At 31.2% G+C, this 12,482-nt stretch overlaps 1 protein-coding gene across 1 annotated transcript in view; it reads right to left on the bottom strand.

The window, feature by feature from the left end:
- Positions 1-12,482, bottom strand: part of LOC131843863 (WW domain-binding protein 11) — a 107,060-nt gene that overhangs the window by 76,126 nt on the left and 18,452 nt on the right. The window contains exon 2 of the mRNA XM_059192624.1: positions 3,566-3,622. The gene's annotated coding sequence lies outside the window, so the exon portion shown is untranslated. The remainder of the gene's footprint in view (positions 1-3,565; positions 3,623-12,482) is intronic.

Genomic DNA, 12,482 nt, shown 5'->3' with positions numbered 1-12,482 from the left:
ACAAAAAATTCCAAACGTGTAGTAAACCTATTTTACCTTTGAATTGTTTTGTATTTAATTTATTCTTCATATATCCAAACAAGCTATTGCCTTCTTGTGATAGGCAGCTTCTATAGTTAAAATAAGTTTGTATGGGTATGAGGTTTTAATTTTATGAATAGGTAAGAAGAGTAATTTACACCGGAAGTTTAGAAATACATTACATACACATACATTACATTTGACATAAAAGTATTGTTTGAAGTCAAAATACTTTCTTAACTAATTAAAAACGAATTGTGTGACAAATATCTTAGAAAACCATATGAAAAATATGATAAAACATATGTTTGATATATTGATAACAAAACAAAACTGTGACTACTGGCGCTGGCGAGTGCATTGACAAATGAGTGAGTGAACTGATTATTATCGAGTCGACCGGTTTACCAAGCGCCAACTTGACGTGCTCAAATTACGTTTACACTAAAGAAGGCGGTACATATATAAGTACAGTTAGTGCGAAAAATAACATATTTTTTATGTAATCGAAATGGCAAACAAGATTAAGGCATCCCACTCGGGCATTGTCATTCCTGGGGACTGATGCATAGAGTACACGTCAATATTTTTATGTTACATCATATGATTTAAACATATTAGGTTATATAAATGAAATATGTAATGTCATAATATTTAGTATCCATAGATGTATATATTATATAATCGAAACGAACAATTTTATTTTCTTCTCTAACCATTTACGCTGACTGTACAAAAACCTATGCGTTAAGAGGTCCATACACGGTCAAGCGCTTCGAAAAGTACGTACAATTTAGCTCTAGTCGAACGTGATTAATAGGCTACAATGTTTGCTTGATGCTTGAATGAAGGTACTTGATGCATATTTCATTTCATATACAATAATAATAATAAAGTATTATATTCCACATTAAACAGCTCTTTATTTAATACTAGCTACGTGCCCCGACTTCGTACGAGTATTCATGTATTATATATATCTTGAATCTATATATTAAAAAAACCGCTTCTTCATTTAAATATTTAAGCATACATAGGGACGGGCAGACAGCGACAGCGACTTTATTTTCTACTATGTATATAAATATTATTATAATTCCATAAGAATGAATTGGAATGGCAAAACCGAAGACAGTCTCCTCATGTAATAATCTCCTCAGTAATAATCGTCGCCTCTATACATAAACACGCTCATGCGTTGCTATTCCGATGGTCTAATATATCGTGCATCTTATGCTGTAATTTGACTGTCTTTTCCCACCCTAAAACTAAAACAGCTTATAAACCAAGCTACTTGGTGACTGAAATAGATAAGACTGGGAACCTCAGACCCATGCATCGACAGTTTACAGCAGCGGTCATCAACATTTTATAAATCGAGGGCCAAAAACATTTTTATTCTGCACAGCGGGCCGCACCATATATATTGTTAGAAGGATTTTTTTGTTTTATATTAAATGCACTTTTTATTACTTAATTTTTGTCGTTATTGAGAGTGGGCCTATGGTATTGGCGGTCCGCAGAAAACACAGCAACGGGCCGCAAACGGTCCGCGGGCCGCGGGTTGAAGACCCTTGGTTTACAGTCTACCTAACAAATAATATATCGAAAATTATATTTAGGATATCGGCTTCTAAATTATAGCCTTAATTAATTATTATACATATGTATATATATAATTTTATTCTGTGCGTATGGTTGTCGAGTAAATCGATTTGGATAATTATTTTCTATATTTATGTTTGGTTTGAAAACACAGTTATTATTTTTATTGTTTGAAACAATAATTAGACGGGGCAGTACCATAGTAACGTCAGTCCGGGTCCGCTAATTATTCAATTATAAATGCAAGACCGATTATACTAACCAAGGATACCTACAAATTTAAGAGAAGCAAAACTGAAAATATGAACTACTTAAAACAAGGCGTCTGACCAACATGCTTGCATGCATGGACTAACATCCTCCTCATATGGAGAGATACCGTTAGTTTTCAGTACGACGGCCAGTACTTTGCTAAGTTATAATTGTAAATTTGCAAATATTATATCAAAGGTTTTATTTCTTCATTAACATACTAATCTTTGATTGATTGACCCTTGATTTTAGCTAATTTTTTAAAAAATTGTATCTTCTTGGTACCTTAAAAATTTAACTCTACTGAGTAATCATATACGCCAAATTTTATAACATGTTAACCTCAACTGACACTCATAAAATTTAGCATAGACAAAGTAATAAAAAAAATTACCCTTTAATTCCTATTCTATTATATTAGACAGTAGTCAATAGTAAATATAAGATGAGCACTTTAGGTCTTCGACAATTACAAGTGATACAGATTCTATAAGACAAATAAAAAATAATAATCCAAAACCTCATAATAAAAAAATAGGTTAAATAATCTTTAAGGCTTTCAACATACCTCAGTCGTACAAGTCGCGCGCAGAATTTACGTACTAGAGAAACAGGTAAAAAACGTTGTTAAGCTAAAGCTCATTTCAGATCAAACTGAAGACATCAGCGAAGAATGCCAATAGTGGATAAATATCCCACAGGATTGCTCGGCCTGAGGCCAGTTTGGCGCGTCAAAATCCGCTGCCTATAATTTCTAACGGCCGGCGTAATGGCAGATGCGATCGTGTGTAACCACCTTTATAGCCCTCGGTAGCCGGTTTGTTGTAATCTTTCAATTCGCGCGGGATCATGCTCGAATTACTATAGTTCCGACTTTTATTTTTAGATTATCACTAGGTAAGTATTTCAGATTAAAATACGTAGTAATATAGATAGATAAACAGTTTATGTATTTGTGACAATATACACAAAAATACATTTTTATAAATATACACAACTTTATTTAATTCTACTTAACTTAAGAATAACTAATTTATATCAATATGTGTGAGTTACAACAATGCAAAAAGGTCTTAAATTCAATATGGGTTATTGTGCAGAGACAAAAACTGATTTCCAGGTACATTTTTTTATAAAGAACAATATTTAGACTTGATTCTACTAAAAATCAAATACATACGGTACACAACAACAATATTGAAATGCATCGTATTATATTTAAAAATCAATATTTGTAGTTTCAGGATTGCTGTGACTTTCATTCTTTCTTTTCATTCTGAAACTAAAACGTTATTAACATATTGATTTGGAAACTATGTAGATACATAATATTGCAGTATAATTAACTTATATTTTATAACTATGAATTGGAATTTAATGAAATTGCTATGCTTTCGTAATATTTTTCAAAAAGAGACTATTTGATAGATCTGACTGAGAATTATATTTGTTTATTTATTATACAAAAATGTCAAAATTGCGTGTTATTTTATTTTTTATACCACTTGGTGATATAAATGATCTAAATAATAATAAAATAATGGTAATTTATAAGGCAAAACAATGTTTGCCGGGTCAGCTAGAATAAATCTCTGTGGCGATATAACGGAATGCAGAAATCTTAACAATAATAACTGAGTATCCCCTACAAATATCGGTACGCGTGCATACACTGTTTTTTACTCACCTCACAGCAAGTTTCCGATAGATGCTCTGCAATCTTGTTGCAAACGGCTTGATATATCTAGAAATAAGAGAGAATATGTTTAGTTAATATGATTATAGTATAACTATGATAATTTATTATGACGTTAATTAGTCTAAAGCAATAAAACATTTATTATTACAACATGTGTTAGTAATTATCCAGTTTCCTACGACTCGCAATATTCCATGTTAAATCGATCACGTGGTCTCCCTCATTATTATCGCTAATTTATTGTTAATTTACAATGATAGTTGAGGTTAACTGACCTGACTCTATCCACATCCTATAAACCTTGACTGGTGCCCCAACGTATACTCTTAGCGCAGGCGGATGAACCATGCCGTATTCATTCATCAAAATTATATTTACTTATAGAATTATTATGTGGTGATGAACATAAGTGTGTTTTTCTAGTGCATTAACAAGACACCGATAAATTGGCAAAAAATTAGTAGCTTTATATCTCATTGTATTTAAAAATTAAATGAAACACTGTAATTAATATGTAATAGAAGTTCAGTTTATTCGTTTCCTGGAAAATATACCTTTAATTAATTATCTATGGTCTGTAGAAGTGCATTATGAAAGACAATACATAGATACCAAAGGATGGTAGTAAAAACAAACCTGTCTATTATGATGCTGGCAGAAGGAATTACATCATTTACTCTCAGAGAAAGATTCATATCTATCTGATACAGTTAAGACGTATTAAGTGGCAGGAATGCAACGTAGATTTTACAGTTAAACGCTTCATGACAGTTGTATTATGTTCAATTAAGACTTAACAATATGTATTATAAAAGAGTAGTACTATTGACCATCTCATTGATAACACTGCGATGGACTATAGTAGCAATATGCAAAACAAAAAAAATAGACTTCCTATTTATTTTATAGTTTTCTTAATTTGATAGATAGATTAGATAACATATACCTGACAATAATATGCTTTCCACCATTGTGGTATAAAAATCCTTCAATATATTAAAAAGAAAAAAAAAATGGAATCAGAAAATAATAGAAGATTCCCACATAAGTATACAGAGTTATGATTAATTTACAAATAATACTACGACCGTTATCAATTCCCATATAAAGCGATATCTGCTCGTAATTCTAACAAGGAGGTTCGTTACAACAGGGAATAAACGGAACCCGCGCTTTACATTGGTAATCTCAAACCTGTCACAAAGTAAGAGAGGAACGTCTGAAGTCTTGTGCAAATTGCGAAAATGGTAATAACGTTTTCCAAAGAAGCATATCTCTACATATCAAAGAAACTTGCAACTGAAACGGCCATATACCAAAAGGAAGACTAAATGATAATACCGGCAATACGCTATGATCATCTATGAAATTGCGCTGAGGTAAACTTGTCACAGAATCGCCTGCGTAGATACCTATGTCTCACTTATTTCAGCCGCCAAGAGGCTGTCTCTATAAGAGGTGTTTCGGTTAAAGGATGGTTAAAGGGTACACCCAATAGTGAGTTCACTATTGGGTATAGAAATTCTAGCACTCTGGAACGAGAACTAAAGGTTTCGCGCAGATAAAGTTAGTTATTTCCTTAACTAATACAACATTCATCATCATCATCATCTGCTTCTTCCTTATCCTATTTATTTGGGGTCGACGTAATATGTTTTTCTCTTCCATTCATCCCTGTTTGCTGTCATCTCGTTATTTACCCTTTCTTATCTTATCTTTGACCCGCCCTTTGTGTTGCAACAACCCTTGTCCATTTCTCGCTGTGGCCGGGTGCTACACCTGCGCATCGCCTCAGGGTACGGTCCGATCGGTCTAGTCCGATCATCAATTCGTTCACTCAAATTCATATTACGAGAGAATAGTTTAGGCTTCAGTTTTTTATGACCGGCCGCCTGCCTGACATCAACCCTCCCAGGACACTCGTAGGATGCCTGATAAAATATTCCTATACTGTTCTAAAAACGCTTTTAAAATCTTGAAAGCCAATAATTATCATAATACTAAATAATACCACGCATTAATGTATATGACAGAAAGCACCATATTTTTTTTATTAACTACCGTAACCTAAATTAACAGTCATATTATTCTGCATCTAAAATTTATAATGTCTTCCCTCGAGCTTTATATTATACTTAGCATGTATTAACTTGTTGGATCCGATCTACCCTTAAATCCTATATTAATTGATGTAATACCATTATATTTGCGTATATTATTAAGCTTTTATGGAATAAATAATTATAAACCCATGTTCACAATTATGATAATCCAGTTGGCTACTGTAATACTAGTTTATTCATTTTTAATCGATACTGCTACACAGCATGGGGCTAGATTAATATATGCAATTAATAACAAGTTTTATATCAATAAATATTGGTATCGTTGAGTTAGTTAATATTGCAAGTACCACCATAACAACTCGCTAAGTTCCCACTAAAGGGTACGTGTTACTATAATGTAGTAAATAACATGCTCACGGCCCAAGTGATTAGTATATATGTATATTATATCATGATGTGACACTTGTGGAACTCAAGTGATGCCCATTTGGAAAGCCTAATGTGTCATGCCCCCGTAACAAATAATATCCAAGCCATGTCTTTGCAGCTGAAATAATGATGCTAACCCGATGATGGTTTTTTAGTGTTTTGCTCAGCTTATACTGTTATTATAATGGTTTACTTCCCTAGTCTACAATATTTTGAACAGATTTTCTACTTCATTATAATATATACTATAAATACAAAATAATATAACTGTATATTTTTATAGCTTTAGAATTTACTGTTAATTAATATTATATTAAATGTATTGATAAAAGACAACAAGTGCTAAATTATTATGAGAAATATGTCATAATAATATATAACATCAGTTAGAAGCTTGTTAAAATTAATATTATGTATTACGTTAAGCAAATACTTTTATATACATTAGGCCGATTGTGTTGATGCACGCGTTCGCACCACTCCCGGGCTGCTACTGAAAATCAGTGTTTTGCTCGTTGAGTAAATTGTTCACTAAGTAGCTCAACCCTTTCGTATCCCTGTGGCACCTAATATATATTTTTTTTGTTTTCATTTATAAAGTATACATAGTAAGTTAAAGTGCATTGTTTTTATTTCTTCTTATGTATAATTTTCTTACACGTATATACCTACCTGTTCATAGCATTTTGTTCGTAATATTTCGGATACGAATAAATATATTATCTATCTATCTACATATAATTATGAGATATTCTTTTGAGGTATAAGAACACAAATAGTAGGTATAATTAATTGGAAATGTTTTTATATAAAAGCTAGATGACCAATAAAATTAATTACCGTTATATATGGTTAAAGGAATGCCAATGGCTCAATATGGCAAAGGTATGATACATTATATCTGTTCTATGGAATTAGTTTCTATATATAGCCATGGAAAGTTTGGAATCAACAAATTGGAACAAATGAAAGAAGAAATATGATGCAACTTATAGTGGAAAACGAGTTCAGTTCTAAATATATATTTATATTACATATATTATATTATAATTAAAAATCTTCCTCGATTTTTTATCACGTAAAATCATTGCGTAATACAATGTCACATCTATATTAGCCATGTTAAGAAGTTTACACGAATACTTCTTAGCGGAACATAACTCCAAGTATGCCAGGTAAAGCTAGTTCATAGAAATATGTTGGCATGGACACAAGACGGTTTGACATTTCTACAATGACTACTAATCGCGTGTTACGTGCTCTTTCTAAGAATTTGACTAACCAACAAGTTTTAATTATTTTTAAATTAATCCCTTTATTTATTGTTTGTCAGATTTCTGTCCTACATATAAGTCAATAATGCAGATCAATTGATAAAATAGATATACAAAAAGAAAAATAAATAATTATTCTACAATGTTCTGTATTGTTAGCGATGATGCAATTTCTCGTCATTTCTTTTCCACTCTAAATACTGGCTGAACTTAATACAGATGCAGTTAAAAACAGAATAAAAAGCACTTCTTAGAGCTCTTGCTCAATTGACTAAAAAATCTTGATGACATGACAAATGTTTTTGAAAATTTCATAATATTCGCTAATCTTTCCAACAAGCGTTACACAAACATTTGATCGTCGACAATAGACAATATTTGCATGCAAAGATGTAAGGTCATTGTATTTGTGTAAAGTAGGTACATACACATGGCACTTTACTATGCCAATCAAACATCGAATAAAAACCATTGTATAGTTAGAAAAAAAAACATTATTCGTCTTAGATTCACCGCTTTGTAATGAAGATTATATTATTTTGGACACAAAACTTAAATAAAAACACATAGTTCTCATTTTGTTTAAAAAACATAAGCACAGCGACTTGCTTGTTCTACTTACTCAATTTGCAGTTATTTATGTAATAATAAAAATAACCACTGAAAGGAGCAACATATTACATTCATTTAAATTGAAGATACATTATTTCTATTTAATATCCACTAACATATTTACCACATACATATTTTTTTAGAAGATCGTATGTTATCATATTTTTATAAATCGTTCCTCAACTTTCTACTTTACGGTTAATGATCATGTACAAGCTTTATCCTGTCCGTAGTATATATGTCCTTTGGCAGCTCTATTTTCATTAGAAACTTATTTCTTACATTTTTTATTCGAAAATTAGTACCACATTAAAAAGCAATAACCTTCTACTAAACACAACTACACTACTTGAGGCTTATTGTTTGTAGTCGATGTTCCTGAGAACTAAGGTGATAAATACCTCCGCACCGACTAATTATACTGCCAATAGTCCGTCCTGGCATTTCCGCACTTAAGCTGGTAGTTGACCAATTATTCATGAAAATAAATAGATATTATAAATAAATACGCCTAATGCATCCATAATCTTAATATTTACGCTGAAAACATGCATAATTAACTAGTTTTTATTATCTTTCGTCGAGATCACGGCTCTTTTAACTAGCCAACAGGATCGTATTATGGATACGCTTAAATAAATAGATAATAATGATAAGAATCAGTTAATTACACATATTACCGAGATAGACTTTCTAAAAAGTCGTCTACCGTCGTAGGGACCACACTGTCAACTATTTCAGTCTCCAAGTAGTATACTTTGTAAACTGTTTTGGTTGAAGGCAATGAAAATACAGAATACCAGGCATGACATCTTAATCCTTATGAATTGCATATAAGAAAGGTTCTAAGATTGAGAAATGATCTAACTTTCGAAGGAAATACTAACAGTTCCATTATCTTCATGAATATGAATATGACTGTACTACCATCCCGTTATGAAGTGTCGCGCAAACACTTCCCTGCTTTGTTTGAATGTGTACAAACAATTAAACGAGTTGATGAAAACCAAGCAACTCGAATCGAGAGCTAAATATCTAGACACTTTGCATGTTAATAACACGTTACCGTTATATATTGGGAACCAATAAAAATTCTGCTCGTGTCGCATCGACATAAGTTTTGTGACAACTATATTGCTATCGACGTTCGTTGTAATTGTTTTTACCACGCTTACATGTCAGGATATGTTTTTGCCGCCGTAAAGTAGATACATAAATAAATTTAATATTCATTCAGGCTAATCATGCATGCAATATGTGAATGTCCTATTGTATTACATCCAGGAGTCGGAATAATGTATGGTGTCACACTTCCGAGATTTGCACTTACTATTTTAAACTTTTTCACAATTATTTACAATTGTACGCATTATATAAATAATATATTTATCATGATAATACTATTTAAAACAGCAAAAGTAACAACAGTGTCGAAATAACTAGAACCACAAAACAATATAAAAAAATAAACAATAGCATAACGAATATAATAAAGTTAACAACGCATACATAATAAAAGAAGATTTAATAAATATTAGCAAAATTTTAGATATTGTCTCTAAAAACCCAGGAACGGGTTAAATATAGATACTTACTTATTTATAATTTTATTTTAAAAAATTAGATAATTAGTTTGTAGTAGATACTAAGGGTATATTTTCTGGAATAAAAAGAAATTATCAAAAATATCTACAGATTTAGCAACAAGATCGTACTATACAAAATAATTCATTTGAAAATGACTTCCATTTGAAAGTCAGTTGAAATAAATTCAATTTCTGCAATAGTGACGTCAAATGAGCTATGATTTACTGCACCCATGGTACCATAAAATGAGGCAGTAATATAATATAATTTATAAACGGCAAAACTATTTTTAATGCCTACCGTTTAGAATAAATCATAATCCGTATGAAGTAAAGTACAGAGAAATTATGATCCAGGGATTAGTACCTTTTCCTATAATTTACCTGTCCTCTTATAAGCAAGTGTAAGTAAAAAGTGATGACTGTAGTATCGTAATTGCCGCTATAAATCAAATTATGCATCAGTTACGTCTTTATTGCGTCTGTAGTAAAATCGTAAATCGAATGAATGATATAACAGTACCGCAGTTTGTCTTAAGTTGTTTTGAACGTGCTAATCCCAGGTGTAGGCCCTCGCATAGGAATCTCTTCCGTGTCTCTGTGCTCTGATTATTTGAGTGCATTTACGCCATCGAGAAATCGTCTCATGACAATATTTATACAGACCACCCAAGCAAACGCTTAGATGTAGCAAAATCAACATCCTTTCACGCTGATGATACTGTTTTTGATAGCATTCCTATTATCACTTAAGTGAACGTGTTAGCCCTATTTGGGAATGATGTTAGTTATTATCCATCTCATGAATAAAAGAGTGAAGGTATAGACTCCAGAAAAAGTTACGCGTAAACGAGAAAAAACTTATTTTTATCTGCTACTACTCCCATTTGTATAATAAGTCTGTTTATAAATATCTCACTGAAATTGTAAGTTCTTTTGTCAATAGTTTGTTAACATTTATTTATTCTTTGTTTATTGATTAGTAATATTTCTGTCATTGATTGCGAATTCCATCTCGCACGATGGAAACCTCTGATATTCATGACTGTATAACTGTATTTACAAAAAAGAAACAATGTATGCATTTTTAATTAATTCTCACAGTACACGTTAGGATTCGTTTGGAACCAAATAATAATAATAATACACTATTGACACAGTGTCATGTAGCCCCAAGCTGCTTAATTTGCTCTACAAATACATAGATACTTTTTTTTATTTACATAGAAAATACAAGGAATCATACTGGTGATACAAATAGTTGCTTCCTGCAGAATCGAATCCGCGATTATCGATGTAAGGTAATGTACTAAACCACAAGACTACAGAAGCCAAGATGGCTCTGCGTGATCTACAATATCATCGTTTGGCGGTCAATTGTACTATATTAACAACAAGTTCATACCGAAACTTCATTTGCTTAAAAATTTGCATATTGTATGCATTAGGGTATTATCTATATATTATCATTAAAGTTTTATAAAAAATTAGCCGTTAAGATGCCCAAGAGTAATTAACAGACGATAAATATCTACAGTATTTAAGGGGAATAAATAAAATAAATGAGGATCGACTAAAATTACAGAGAATTGATTCTCAAAACCTTTCAAGTGAGACTGGACTTTTAACAACTATCGCACATCTGACAATTTACCTAAATGTCAAGAGTGTTAAACAATTACCCTCGTTTATTTACGTTGATTACGATTCAACCGATATGGGTTTAATCATTTTTATTACGTAGTAATTGCTAGTAATTGAAATTTCTCGCACGCTTGAGTCTTTTGTTTGTGGTCGGTTTTGGAATGAAAACTACTTGACCAGTTTTCACTTGCATCATTATTATTTTTCACATAATCAGTTAAATTTTTGACCCTTGGCTCTCTCTTTGTTTATCGCCTATTATTTATATTGTTTACATATATATAACTATGCATACCAACTTGTACTAAACTTACGAAATACTGAAATATATTTTTATAGATATAGTATGTCATGACAAATGTCATATGTATAAATATACGCGAAGCAAAAAATTTTTATCTCCTTTATAGTGCAGTACCTATTCTAATATATTGTTTTAAATTATACATTAAATCAATTAAAAGTTACTCACACGACATGTATTTCACAAATGCATATAGAAGTGTAGTTTCTGTCAATAAAACTTAAATAATGTTCAAACTTATAATTTTTGATATATATAATAATGTATGTAGTGGATGTTGTTGTTTGTTGATAATGATAATTGATAATCTACGTGGATGATAAATATAAGATACGTCCAGTAGTGAGCGCCCATATTTATTGGAGATGTATTGGTATTATTATTATATACTATATATAATTATTATAGTACGGTGTTCCATACAGATAATATGTCTGTACATACAATCTGAACATACAACATTGTTTATGACATTAAGTTCAAATCCATTACTTAATAGCGTTATTATCTAGACCATACTAAACGATATTAATAACATGTATCTGCTCTAATAGAGGTGTAAAAATTTTATGAATGCCAGTATAATAATGATACATATTCATAAAATTGTTAAACTCCGTATAATGATCGATTTGAAAAAGTACACCACAACTCGATCAAAGATCGCTATAGTTTTTGTCATCACGAAAATTGCCACTATTTGCCACTTATAAGATTGGTAGTTAGTGTTGATAGCAATTTCACTTTTTGCTATGGTAATTGACCAGTTTATTAATGGATAGATGCTATAGGATCTTCACTATCATTTTTTTATAATAATCCGGCACATATATTACAATATAAAGCGATTTTATCCCCAACTTAGTAGAACGCGTACTAAACAAATTATGGCAATACTGAAATTTATTTATATTCCATATAAATGGAAAATAGCTCGATACAAAAAGATAATATCTAAATTAATATAAAATGAAGAAATGCAACAATCCA

The sequence above is a fragment of the Achroia grisella genome, unplaced genomic scaffold, assembly GCF_030625045.1.
Source record: "Achroia grisella isolate CSIRO2021 unplaced genomic scaffold, CSIRO_AGI_Agris_v1 utg352, whole genome shotgun sequence".
In the NCBI taxonomy this organism is placed as follows: Eukaryota; Metazoa; Arthropoda; class Insecta; order Lepidoptera; family Pyralidae; genus Achroia; species Achroia grisella.
This window is presented reverse-complemented; position numbering and strand designations above follow the sequence as displayed.